The sequence below is a fragment of the Anopheles nili genome, chromosome 3 (assembly GCF_943737925.1).
Source record: "Anopheles nili chromosome 3, idAnoNiliSN_F5_01, whole genome shotgun sequence".
NCBI classification, from domain to species: Eukaryota; Metazoa; Arthropoda; class Insecta; order Diptera; family Culicidae; genus Anopheles; species Anopheles nili.
This window is the reverse complement of record NC_071292.1, coordinates 74,084,245-74,098,792: the sequence shown is the minus strand read 5'-3', so window position 1 is coordinate 74,098,792 and position 14,548 is coordinate 74,084,245. Positions and strand designations below refer to the sequence as shown.

The 14,548-nt window shown below is 47.4% G+C and overlaps 2 non-coding genes across 2 annotated transcripts; one reads left to right on the top strand and one right to left on the bottom strand.

Annotated features, from left to right (window-relative positions):
• Positions 1 to 5,276: 5,276 nt before the first annotated feature.
• Trnav-cac (transfer RNA valine (anticodon CAC)) lies at positions 5,277 to 5,349 on the bottom strand. Its single transcript has one exon. It is a non-coding gene; the product is annotated as a tRNA-Val (tRNA).
• Positions 5,350 to 10,093: 4,744 nt separating this feature from the next.
• Trnag-ucc (transfer RNA glycine (anticodon UCC)) lies at positions 10,094 to 10,165 on the top strand. The gene has a single exon. It is a non-coding gene; the product is annotated as a tRNA-Gly (tRNA).
• The last annotated feature ends 4,383 nt before the right edge of the window (positions 10,166 to 14,548 follow it).

The following is a 14,548-nucleotide window of genomic DNA, read 5'->3' as shown; positions in this document are numbered from 1 at the left end:
GCGAGAGAGTAAGAGAAAAAGAGAGATGAAATGAAATGGTATCTAACGCCATCGGGATCGACTTTCAAATTGATTAGGTAAATAGTAAGTGACGATTAGAAAGGAAATGGGACGGCTCGGTGAGTGTCCTTCCGTGGGAGGCGATGTCATTGGGGAAAGTTTGTGCGAGAAATAGAGACAAGGGATAAGCATCGAAGCAAACCGAACATCACACGGCAATGTGGCAGCAAGGAAGCAGAAACCTAAAATGAGCTCTCGTCTTCAACTGTGGCTCTCACAGGATCCTCACGATGGGCGAGAACAGATCGGAATTGTTTCATCTGGGCGCACTATGTATGAGTCGCCAACTCTCGGGAGAACGAAATGCACACCCTACTTAACTCCATTAACGGATGGTTCGTTCGAGCAAAACAATTTTCTTCCGAGCTAGGGCAAGGATTCAGACCGCATGAGATGGTCGGTGGGATTTTTGTCTTCATTTCCATCAATCCTGCGATACCGAGGATGGTACATGTTGCACATGTGGGTGTTTGAGAACGTATCGGATCTTATAACTGTGGATGATGAGAGTCGGATAGGTTACCGCCAAACAATTGATTTTGAGGAGAACTTTAGCAACTTCGGCATGCGTAGAATTATCTGCGAGCTGTATTCGTGGTTTTGGTGTGAGTTTAAGAAACCACATCAACTAGCTGTTGCGATTATCAATTATTAAGATTCATTAACTGCCAGCGGATTTCTGGAGGACAAAAGCAAAACAATTTGCTTTATGGATGATGCCAATACAACACTTGGTAGTGCAAACATTAGCGTAACTTGCTTGAGCTGTTGCTTATACCGTACTGAATTTTTGTCGAAGAAACACAGAAAGGAATACGACTTTGGAATACATTAAAACAAGAAGCATCCTTGCCATGCGTGACTTGTGTGTATAACTCTGTTTTTCTATTACATTTTTCGTGAACATTGATAGAATGCTACTCTAAATAGTTGAATAGTAGATGCTGCAAATAATGTAGACACAGCATCATTCAACAGCATTCAAATTGAAGCAGTGTATAAAGGGAATATTATTTATTTTGATCCAGTAGCCCTAAAACTTGACACGCACTGTAAAAATGTCACAATGTGTTACTTACCATCAACTTTCGTGACCAAATGATGAAGCAATTTTTTGGCTCAGTTCGCAATGCTGCAGCACCATCTCGGTTGCTTAATCTGGAGAGTCATTCTAAATGTAAACAAGAAGCTCACACTCCAACATTTTCTTATTTTCCCCATAGTTGAGAAAGATAAACGAACGATCCGCCCCGTCACTGGCGGGCCGTATTGATTGCAATACGTACATATGCTTCATCCCCCGGGGATAAAGTGAGAAAATATACTAAAGCACTTAACCTTTTAACGGTCCCAAGCGCGGTTTGACATAATTTATGATCATCCGACGCAACCAAGCACGCGCGGCAATCGACCCCCGGACGGACTTTTGATTATTTTCCTCCAAAAAGAACAGCCGAGCAAATGGAAAAACAAAAAAACAGACACACACTTGTTCCCCAATCAAAGCCATCATACACACAATCCGTTTGAGGGGTTTTCGAAACCCCAACAAGCAGAAACCCTTCCCGATGGCGTCGGCATAATTAATATCCACCGTCGGCGCGGAGTCTTTGTTGCGCGTGGTTCCAAAGAGTGATAGTGGGGATGGGACGCATCACAACGTTCGAGCCCTTTCCTTTATTTTATTTTAGGCGGTGTGCCATCGGGACTACAATTGTTGCGAATGAGTTACATCGGCAGCACAAAATAAACATGTTTAGTCTGGCCGCGAAAAGGGCGTCCCTGCGTCGGGGTATGCAACGAACCCCACACGCACTGACGCACTAATTCCCGAATTTCAGCAGCACATGGGGCCGGAAAATGTGCCGGCAGGGACACTTTAATTGCGTTTCGGCGAATATTGCGGCACGTTCTGGAAGGACTCCACGGTACCGGGTGGCCGAAGTCGGGCGGTAATGAGTTGTGATGGTTTAAAAATAAATGCGATTTGTTTACATTGGAAAATTTCTTCCCAACTTTATTTCCACTCTCCGATGAAGCAAGCTGGTTTTACGCATCTAACTATTGCATTTTTTCGATACGGTCCGTTTTGAAATGCGTAGGCGAATGTTTGCGTCACATTGGCGCTCACTGTTTCGCATCAGTGATGGCTTGATGTTGAGAGAATCCCTTTAAAGATTGCTTTTCAAAAATATCTAAGAATAGTTGATGAAATCGTTATATAACGTGGGCATTGATATTTAATTAATTTTATATGTAGAAATTAAAATAATTGCATAATTGCTTCATTGAAAAGCTGGGAAAGAACCATAAAATCCTTTTCTAGATCATATGTTGCATTTTGAATATTTCTACTAATAATTATTACAACATCTATCTCAGTAATGACACTTATCTGTTACTCTCCGGTAAGTGTTACATTACATGCACACGTTGTAATGGTGTCAGAAGAATATGATATCATCTCGCCAGCAGTCCGTGACATGCAGTTTCTCTTACGATGGAAAACCACCCACACCACACAGCGTCTACTCAATCAGGGTTGAGATCACGGCTCGGAACATTGTCTTCGGCGTGGAAAATTAATATTTGATCAGTTACTTCCGTAACGTGCTTGACAGGACCTGCGAAAACCCCGCCAAGGCTCCAATTCCACATCATTACCCCAAGTCACCATAAACCACCCACTTATCCGGCCTTTCCCGGGATGGCTCAAACACCGTCTCGAGCTCGTTGTGCTTTCTTTTATCCTTCCAAACTCCATACGCTGCTCGTTTTATTGCCGTTCTTATGTAATCCCCTTACCTAGCCTGTAATCCTTGCGACCAACCTGTAACCATACGCCAATAATTCCACCCCTCATCGAGCAAACCGGGCCGGCCAGAAGGGTGTGTAATGATTTATTGTGCCCTGTGGCAAGTGTTTGTGCTTCCGCGGTGCGTTTTGGCTGCTCGTTTCCGGTTCTTTTCCCTTTTTCCGGCGGACGGTAATTTTCGGTCGGCAGCACCCGTCGTATTTTTCCCATTCGCCGTTTTCCTTTCTCGCAAAGGATATCGTGTCTTGGGCCGAGCCAATCAAGAGAACAAGGTCTCAACCCGAGCATCTACGTACATTTTCGACTCCCCAACGTGGGCTCGGACTTAGACCGCGGCTTCGCGTATTGATTTTTCCCACCCATTTTACCCCTTCGTGCTAAGACGAAGATTCGCTGCGACACTCTGAAGGAGCCACTCCAAACGGTGCCGATTGTTCCTGCGACCCTGGTCAGGTTGTTGGGCGTCGTTGAAGGGAAAATTCTCTCCCACTTTCCAGTGCGCCGACGGGCTAAGGTGCATCGCGTTCTCCTCTCGGTGTTTGGCCGCACTGAGTTCCGGTCGGCCTTCGCACGCCGGTGGAGAAGTGGAGAAAATTCAACGCACTCACACAGCATATTTTTCGTGGGTGGGAAAAGGTACCTGTTTGTGGTGGGCCGTACACGTTGGAAATAAAAGAAGGGGTTTTTTGCCTTCGGGAGTCCGAGGATCGTTTTTAGCGTTCCAGTCCAGGTGGGCTTTTCAGAATGCGCTTATGGGGTTTTCTTTTGCTAGAGTCGACTCTTTTATTTACGCATTATATTTGTCCTATGGAGTCTGAACCAAATTTACCTCTCTTTACCTATAATATATATGTCGATGATGTATCAGCCCAAAGCATGTTCTTGACGAATGTTTTGATGTCTTGATAAGATAGTAGAATATCAAAGTCGTTACCATATACGATACTCCAGCGAACCATTTGCAACGACCAGAATAATGTAGTCATAAAGCGCCCATCTCCGGAATCCGACGCGTCAACTCGAGGTATGAAATTAATTACCAACAAACCCCAATCGAACGCCCTGATTTACAAACTCTCTACCGTCAAAGTTTCTCCGGTGGCCATCAACCGGGAAATAGTTCGTTGGAGGTTGACTTCGTCCAGGCTAAAGTTTGCCACCCTGCAGAACGAAGGATGCACCAGTGAAAGGATGTCTAAGGAACGTTAGCTCCCATTGCCTTCGGCTGGAGTAGGACTTCACCGTATCAAAGACCGTCGCAGGCCTGTCAGCGTATAACACACCGCAACAACTGCACACACACGGTCACGCCCCGTCGCCATTGGCCTTCCGGAAAAGTACTCGCGTCGCGTAGTGCATCCGGGACTCCAAAGATGCCTACCGAATCCGAGTATGCGAACGGGGAAAACCTCGAGTCAAGCGTGCACATTCCACCGGCAGCTGGATCTGAAACGGAGACTTAGCCTGGTGGGCATTCGAGAAGCGAGTCGGTACGGTTTTGTGAAGAAAATCAGTTCCCTCTCCCTCCCGGCCCGTGCCCTGTTGGATCCGACAGAAGTGTTCCGAGATACTCCGAGAAGTTGGTCCGCAGCGTGAATGCGTTGTGTAGAAGACCGAAGCGCCACCACCAACGATGCACAGAAGAAGTTATCTCAGAAACTCGAGAAACCATTTGCCGGCATCTACTGCCACTCAGCTCTCCTCCCTTCCGCACCATATGTGTGTGTGTGTGTGTGTGTACACATACATACTCGATTCCCGACGTTCGATGTTGTGCATAGTTTCGCACCTCCTCTGACGCCCCCGGTGGCGCACCGATTGGACTGGGCGGGTGGATTCTAGCGACTCATAAACTTCCCATCGGACAACTTCTAGGGAATTCCAGAGTTTAAGCCCAAGCACTGGCACACAGCCACCGGAGATGCAAAACCCGTTTTACCCGTTTTCACTCCTTCCACAATCTGGAACCCTTTGGTTGGGATCGGACGCCCTACCAAACGTGGCCCTGGAGCGAACGATTCCGATGATGCAAATGCATCTGCTGGGTGGAACGAGCTGGACAAAGTCGCCACCCTGAAGTGGCTATTCGCTCCCACACGGACGCACCCGGACGTCTTCATCATGGCCGGTTCGTACGCGCCATCTTCAAAAAGCACCCGAACAATTGCACGCTTGTCTAGCTCGACAAAAGAATGCCAAATGGAAAGGCAAGTTTATTATTACGGTTGTAATTAAATCAACCCGAACTTGAATGGCACCAGGAAGCAGAACTTAGTACAGACGGTTTGATTCACATAGTGCGAAGGAGTGCATCTGGTGCAATCCACTCAAGGTATTTGTTTTTCACAAAATCCAGATAAAACACAGTATTAAGGAAATGGACAAAAAACGAACATTCGCGTGTTTCCGCCCGGGTTCGAACCGGGGACCTTCTGCGTGTGAAGCAGACGTGATAACCGCTACACTACGGAAACCGATGTTAGATGAATGTTCGTTGCAATCCAGCTGCCTTATGTTGTATGCATTTTATTGTTCATTCGTTATCTCATTATGCTTATCAACTTCAGCTCAATGCTATACGCTTATTTACCTCCAAGGAACCAACCTAGCTTTGAAGCAAACCTTGATTTTCTTTTCATTACAACATTCTTACGAAAAATTATTACTATCCTCAAACCTTCCATATTGTTCTTCGTTCTCAAATACCATAAGTCAACTGCTATCCGTCAGTAGTTTACCTCGAAATATCTAGCTGCAAAACTGCCAACCCCTGCCCTTGGTAAATAATATTCAGCCAAGCATAACAAACCGGTTGCGAACAACTCAATCAACCGCCTTCTGATTGATAACGATAAGAAACGCTAGCGAAACATACTAATTACCATCGATTTAGCAATTTAACGCTTTGCATACCCTTGCCCAGCAGCCTGCAACGGATGTTACAGCTCCAGAAGCATGAGGCTTTAATCACTCGATATTCTATAAATTTTGACGCGGGTTAGAGGCTTTAAAACTGCCCTCTCGGGAATTCCGCATTGATGCACCGGCGGATGCGCGAGTGAGGGCGCTAATGCGAATGGTATGTGCTTCGAAGTGTTTCATTTCGTCGACAAGGTGGTGGCATTCATCATGGTACATTTTGTTTCACATCGTGTCAATTGCATTTGAAATGCTACCTGTGTGGATGTTTATTTTTGTTTTGTTTAAGCAACTTTTAACTTTTCTCTACATGTTTCTACCATCTTTGATATGCTTTGCGCGATCTCATTACGGAGCCAGCCGTACCTGTTTACAGCAGTAATAAAAGCATATTTCACGAATAAATCACCATCCTTAACCCAATTTCCAACCGGTAGCTTTGTTTCAATCAGTTCCCGATGAGATTAAACCGTTCCCGGATGGATTGGGTCGATTGCTAATTTTCTCCTCCACCGGGACGCTTGCATCAATGGATGCATTTGATTAGTGCGAGCCTGCAACATCCGGCATAGTACTGGGTGGTTGAGTTATTTGCGACATGATGCAACGCCAAACGTCATCCGGCGTTTCGTCATGCCACCATGAGTGATTGGTTTCCGGGCATCCAGCGACGACTCAAGCCGGATCGATGGACCGCAGTCAGTCTCGTCCCGAGGTCCAGTCAAATAATAGTCAAAATCGGCTGTTTGTTTAATAGTTATGCCTATCAATTATGCAAACAATTGCCTCGGTACGGTCAGTTTCGACCGATGGTCTCTCCGGGAAACTCGACAGCCAGGTCCTGCTTGCGAGATGATTAAGACATATCGATAGCTCGCTCGTACGCCACAGCGGGCAAGGTGGAAAGAAGGTGGAAAGGTGCACCTTTTCCTGCCGTTCGCAGACCTTCCCCAAGTCAGCACTTCGCAGCAATTCACGGAACAGCGGAAGCCTTTGGGCAGTGCGGGAATCCTTTTTTTTTGTTCAGGAATTTACCACTAGCTCTATACACCTTGAGCTGAGCTTGTGGTACCTCGGTGCAGTAATCCAATAACCACTCTAATGCTCTCGAAGGCATTCGTTCGAAAACAAAGCTGATCATGAGTGTGTACGGCGCGTCACCGGCATTGACAGCAGAAGGACGACGTAATGTGCCGCAGGAGCTGTCTGTGATGGCAGAAACTATAGCGGGGAGGCTTTACACGAGTCCCCGGTTGTTCAGGATAATCGGTTCCTCCCAACTCCCCACAGCACACTGTCTCCTCTCTCTACATAGGGGTGGGTGTGCAAGAATTTCCCCGCGTCTTCTAGAGTGGCATTCACCGGAGCCTACGGCGACGGAAGTCATCGCTTGGTGCTTCCAATCAATAACCTAATAAATTAATTAGCTTCGTACCGCGGGCGCACACCTACACTCCTCTCTCGAAAAGACTCTCCGCGGGTCGGAAAACCCTAGCTCCGGTTGGGCTCCCGACGAACAAAGGATCAATTCCCGAGGACCTCGCGATTGGGGACGAGAATGGCGGCTAATGCCGGAAGTCTACCCACGATGTCACCGATGATGATTTCTGACCGCCTTGCACCTTCCGCTGGCTGTTGACAAACAGTTACAACCGAGCTTCTGGCATGTCCTTTCTCTTGACTCCCCGGTTTCCCGCCATTTGCGCACCAAGTCTGGGTAAGCGGTGCAAGAGGAAGGAATTTGATTAATGTTTTCAAACATAATCAACTGCAACGGCGGGCGCTAAATGGCCGTCTGTTGAAGTTAATGAGGAGCGAGAGTCAGAGCCTCGAGGATGAGCAGTAGCTCCTTGCTCCCACCGTGTGTCGACCGCGCCATTGCGATGCCACTGTTCGTGAGTTCATTTTTCCGCTTCCGAACGTGGGCGGTAGGAATGTGGAACGCTGGCGGAAGAGCAGGACCACCTTCACACTCACCTCGGCATCCATGGGTGGTCGCGGCGACGAGTCTCGCCTGCCGGTTGCGGAGATTGTTTAACAGCTCCAATCATTGTTTCGTGTTGATTTTACACGGAGCATGTGTGTTTGGGAAGTGATTTTCAGGTGCTAGTGAAAATCGCTTCGCACACTCTGCGGCATGGATGCGGGCCGCGAATGAAACTGTAGGGAGAATGCATAAGGGTTGAAATGCCAGAAAGAGCACACAAAAAAGCATCAAGTACGGGTATTTTTTTCAGCCCCCTTAGCACCGTTTCGGTTCAGCCATTCGGTGCTGGGGCTTTAATCAAACCAAAAACCCGTGTCGTCGCTAGGGCATATATATTATGTGTCGTTTTTTTTTCGTTCACCCTTTTTTTACTATTATTAAATCAAACATTCCGACATGGCAAGGAACGAATTCCGAAACCCCTCTTTTAACGGCGCTCCAACAGCCGCCGGGACCCACTGCGACATGATAAGCGATGATAATCAAATTTCCGCCGATTCGCTTCCCCTTTCGGAGTCAAACCGCGCTTCAACAATGCGCCAACTCACACGCACGCTGTCATGGAGCTGTCAAGAGACGCCGAGTGGATCGAAATTTGAGCTCACTTCGTCCACATGCTGCTCCAGCGTTCGGTGGGTTGTGGTGTCGGGATATTGATATTGCTAAAAGTTACACATGTTTGTCCACCAAATCATATGACCTCCTGCCTGTTCGTCTCTTTCCATCAACCGGAATGGTGCGCCGCGACAGCATCCCTTACCTTGGCGAACGAGTAGAGGCGGGCTCAGTGTGTATAGCTCAATTACACACAACCCGATTACAGATTTGTCGTCGACCGTCCGGAAGAGAGCAGCAGAAAACGGCAATCGAAATGGACAAAAATAAAAACCAGTTTATCATCGATACGGCCCGCAGTTGGGCGCGAATGTGTGTGTTTGGTTTTTGTTTTATTTTGACATTTTTCCGTCTCCCGGTTTCATCGGAGCATTGGGGAATTGGAATCGATTTGTTCTCGGGTATGCTAATGCGCAAACGTTCCACACTCACGGCCGACTCTTATCTCACCATCGTCGCGTTTCGAATAAAGCAACTCTTCATTCGCTTAGGGTCGGATATAACTCAAAACATAAACAGAGAAAGCAAAGACTCGCACTCAAGTGGCTGGTTCCCCGGGGGCGCGAGCAACAGATTTATGCCACAGCGGCGTATCGGATGAATGGAATTCCCGGTCTGGCCGGTTGGCCACCGGGACACCGGAGTGATAAATAAATTTGCCTAATTGAAACATGACAGCCTCGCACGGAACGCAACAAATGGGGCACTAGACGGAGCGGAGAGAGGCAAATATTAAAGCAAAAATTCGGGCTGGAAAACAGTGGGAGTGTCGCAGCACGAAATTTTAACCTTCCGAGCCAAATTCTAACCGCAAACGGGAACCTTATTCTCGTGACCACTTCCGTCCGGTTCGTGTTCCTGAATTCCGATGCAACAGCCTTTATTTTGTGTGGCTGTCCAAAGATTAACAGTGGTGCGCAGTTCGTTCTGATTTCGCGTTGTGATGGAACAAGGTAGGTTGCCGTGGCCTCCAGAATTCAAAGACATAGGCTCAAGATCAACCGACAGACAAAAAACAAGAGCAAAGGTCGCAACTAGGGGTGCGTGTGCGAATCCGTCTGTTTACGTGATATGGCTGATGGCTTTCTTCACCCCGACATAAGAGGCGGAAAAAACGAATAAAAAGTACTCTTCGCCCATCTCGAACCGTCGCTATTTCTCGGTAGCCTTAAAATGAATTAAAAATAGCTAAATACGAAACTCGATACCTTCCGGGACTCTCTTTAGCCGCTCACGGGATTTTCCCAGGGAAGCAAGCCCCACGCGCACACTGGGATCGGTGCAAGAATTTCGGCCGGATGATTTATGGAGTGTGGAGCGATAAAAACCCGAACCGAAGCAGCTCCGGTTCTGGATGGCGCTTGGATGGGCCCCTCGGTTGGCCGCGTGACCAGCGTCACGTACGGATATGCCAATTTTCATGACCGAAAAATAAAATAAAATACAATGCAGCGGCATGGCAAAAAAGCAAGGGCGAAAGCACGTCAACGAGTCGCTCGCTTTCCACGAAACTGTAATGGTTTGTTTTTGTTACGGGCTTACGCGCCTCTGGGCTGATTTATGACTTCTTCTCTCGCCTTCCGCCATTCCGTAATTGACCTGCTTGACGGGGTTGATCGTATGCGCGATCGCGTGGATGCTGCTGGAACGCGATCGACACACGGCCTGATCGCGACTTGGCACTGGAACGTTTAGGAGCGTCGGTGGTGTAATGGTCAGCATAGTTGCCTTCCAAGCAGTTGATCCGGGTTCGATTCCCGGCCGACGCACGAACATTTTTATAGTATCTACTAAAAAACCTGTGTATGGTATACTAAATAGAAAATGGGCGGATAACCACCTACAGGGTTTCATTTAATAGCTTTTGTATATTTTAAATTCGACCATATTTGGACCTAAAGTGTAATCGAAAACATATTTGATAATGTGTGCTAAACATTATTCATGCATTTTACATCATTTTTAGGAAAATAGTAACACACATCTTTGTGGTACATTAGCTGACATATATTGTTTTCGTCAAGACAGGGAAGCGAGAGAGCTCTCCCTTTGAAAGAAACGTTGCAAACTCTCTGTCCACTATGTCGGCCGAAGCTCACTGACCAAATGAAACGCAGACCCATCTACTGCCCAAATCGGTGAGCAGCGAAAGACGCGCCTAAGCAAATCACACTCCGGCTCTCGGCACCCGATTTTTCATTCCCAACCGGGCCAGTTCTCATCAACCCTCTAAACGTCCGATGTGCGGGTGTTCACGCTCGAACCTGAGGTTCAAATTCGCACGGGAAAACTGGTTTACTACCGCCGGCAGCCATGACCCGCGGGTGGAGCCAACCAGACGATACGCGAGTGCTTGTGTGCATGTGTGTATGTGTGTTTGTGTGTCCATGTTGGCGAGATTGTCCCGATTCGTGGCCGGGACCCGAGACCCCTGGATTATGATTAACCGGCGATAATGAGCGTCACGCGGTGCCCTCCAGGGGGATTTAACCGGTACGCGGGACATGGAGCACTGCACCTCTGTACGATGTCCGGGTTAACAATGGCGGCAATGGTTCCGTTGGTGATGATGCTGCTGCAGAAGAAGCAACCATGGCAACCGCGCCTTATGACCACGATCCTTTGCTGGATTTCCTCGCGGCTTGTTGGTGGTTTTTAAGTTAAATAGCTCAAGATTTATGCACACGTTCTCGGTCGCTACAGTGCGAACTCGCTTCGAATTCAGGGGGGCTTTGATGGGTGGGTTGGGAAGGAAAATCGCCTCCCGGTTAGCGTTCGCGATCCTACAATGTCCTCCCTCTGGTCCGGTGCCGGACAGAACCGTAGACGTGCGCGAGTTCGCGCGATATGTGCGATGATAAATTTATGAGCTATTAGTGTCCGCCAAGCGAAGGAAGCAAGGAAGGCGCAGAAGAAGGACGGAGGCTTGATGGGGAGGGGCGGGGATGATGGGAGGAGTTGAAAGGAAGAAACCTGAGAGGGAAGGATAAGTTTGGAACCAGTTTGGCCGCGTGAAGGTGGTCGATCACCGGACAAACGTGCGAGCCGAGTGTCTTGGCAGTCCCCACGAAAGGAAAAGTATTGACATCGACGATTAGACTGCGGGTCGGTTTTTAAGGTATGTTAATTCACGCGTAAATGAGGGGAGTTTGTTCATGTCAACATTACCGATTAGAGTAGAGAGTGAATGTCCCAATCTGTAACGCGAACGTGTTTTAGATTGAGCATGCTTGATGTAGATTATAAATAAGCCTTCAATCAACACATAATTGTGTCCAAACGTGAAAAAAGAACGTTGATTTGTATTGCTGTAAAAACGTATGTTAGTTTCATTATTTGAAACATGCGGACTATTGAGAAATCGTAGAAATACAGTAAAAATCCCCAAACTGTTAAAATGTTTATGTAAACTTGTTATCGTTCGTTTATTTATTTTGCATAACATTTTATGGTTTCCCTAAGCTTGAACTAAGCATGCAAAGATATCGTGTTAGCATATATAACATTTGAGTTAACTCACAGAACTCACAGAAGCTTTTATGAATCTAAAATAAACTCATAATGCATTCAAAATGGCAAAACATGACTGCTACATAATTCCTGCGAAAAAGCGATCGATTACATGGCATTAATTCAAGATCATTGCGAAAACGTTCGAAAACAACACCAGAAAAAGCGGGATAAACACGAAAAAGCAACACATTCGCAACACCAAACATAACGCCGCTCACTTCTCGCCTAATCAACTCTTCAGACCAAAAACAAATATTGCATTAGACCGTCGGTTCGCCGTCGCAATTCGTCCGTCGGAATCGAAATGAAATTATTAAGCCCAAAACCGGGGCTTTGTGCTATCGCGCCGTGGCCGTGATGCGGTTTGTATGCTCACTTTATTAACACGCCGTAACAAAATCAATAGGCATCGGAAGGCCCGCTTTGGACTCCACGGATCCGCGTTCGAATATCACCCAAAACCAGCCCAAACCAGCCACCATCCGTGTGCCGTCTCGGGGAGCTAATGATTGAATATTATTCCAATAAATCACCGCCACGAAAGAGGCGCAAAACGCACCGGATTCACCGCGTGGAATGCGCTCCCGACACGCTGGACAACGCCGGGAACCAACGACAGCACCCGACCGGGCACCGGGGATCGTAAATCAATCCTACTGAATAAAGATTCACGTTCTTGACTGGTGACCCTGAAGAAGCGCGAACGGTGGCACCGAGCCCCACACACTCGCCCCCAACGAGGTGTTTATTCCCCAGCATAGGGGAAAACATAAACTGGAGACCATCGCTGGGCGCACGCCTTTGTTCGGCCAGGACCCGGCTTGAATTCCTAACCTCCAGTTCGGTGCTCTCGATCACTCTCGTGGATGTTCGAGTGCGCCGGAACGAGAGCTAGGATAAAAATCAAATCAATCCCCAACCGTTTCTTTGCAGCTCGATTGCTTTATTTTCCAGTCCCGGGAAAGCGAGAGACAGAGAGAGATGAAACTGACAAAAAAACGCGTTTGCTGCAGGATGGCTTAGAAACGTTCAAAGCCGCGGTTGTTGCGAGATGGTTTACGACGTGGGGATTAATTATGAAAAATTGGCATCGTTCCCCTCGTAGTAATGGGATACGATGAGGCGCTAGAGCTCGTCGGTGACAGTCTCAAGATAAACATTCCAAAAACGCACGTGTCACGCACTATTTCGATTGGAAAGCGTTGATGCTTATCCTTTTTTTCATCAAAACGATCATTTACTGAGATCCAAAAAGCGTATGATGACCATATGCAGATGGTTTGTTAAACTATTGCAACTGTTTACAGTTACAATAGCCAACTTTTTCGTAACTAGAACTGTTTTTATAACGCAGCAAGTCGTTAGACATGTGTGCGCAAGAGTAAGAGTATATTGCGCAATGCATATTCGATCATTGAATGCTTTAAAGCTATCCAATAGGAAGCATTCTAATGTGAAAACAATTATTTTTACTGCATTTTGATTCTTTACGTTTTCATGCATTTCCCGTTGATGCAATTTACCTCAATTTTTTTTAAATAAACCCATTTTAACGAAGCGCTGCAAAGATCTACATTGCATTGCATTGCATTATGCATATATGCACGGAATTCAAAAACAGCCGAATGAAACAAAAGGCTTTAAATAGTTGCAAATAACGAACAAGAAGCTCCAAACAAAGATTGAGCTCTCGTTTATCGAATCATCCCCCAATCCAAATCAACAGCCAATAAATTAGCCCTGCACGAGCCACACCACCCATCGACCCCAGAACCAGTAGCTTTAACGGTTATTTAACGCCCAGACGCGTGCTCAATGCCCCCAATTTGATGCGATTTCGGACCTGCCTAGGACGAAACACACCCCCGAAGGCATCTTAGAGAGGCTTCCCTTCGGCAGGAAGCGTACAACAGATTAGTGCGGTGCTCGTAAATAGCACCAACAGCAGCAGTAGCAGCATCTGTTACCACCTTTGTTTTGTGCGAACACTCGATCCCGTATTTTCCGCATCCAAGCCGCCTGTCCCTGCAACCATGCGATTGTTTCCGAGCGACGGTTTCGGGATCGAAATGCATAAATTTCGAGCCCATTTATTATAAATGCCGGTGGCGTGCGGTGGTCCGATGGGTTTGCTGTGCAGGATACATTCGCACCCCTGCAGTAGCCGCAAGGTGCAACTGCAAAACTGCACTCGGGGCGGCAAACGGCCTGCAGCCCGACAGATAGCAGTGACTGGCGCCGATGCTGCCCCTAGCGAATGGCGTCGTTTCGCACATATGGGGACGTCCTGCTACATGCAAGCAGCAGTTCATCGATGCCACCAGGCTAGAGTGGGTGGGTTGTCTATCCCCGTACCGCACTGCACGACCCAGCTCAACCGTAGCAAAACGAGACCAGTGCACATGCACCGAACCGACGTACAAAGGCAGTTAAATCTCCGTTCACGCTCACCTCCCTTTTGCGGTCCTTTGGAGGCTCTTTCTCTCTCTCTCTCACAGTATTTCTCTCTCAATGCGCACACATTTGCTAGCGCTTCGCCTGGATTCGCTACAGACCGATCCTAACAGCGTAACGATACAAACATCATAACCCCCACCGTCGGGATGCGTTGTTTCACATAACTTTAACATCAACACATA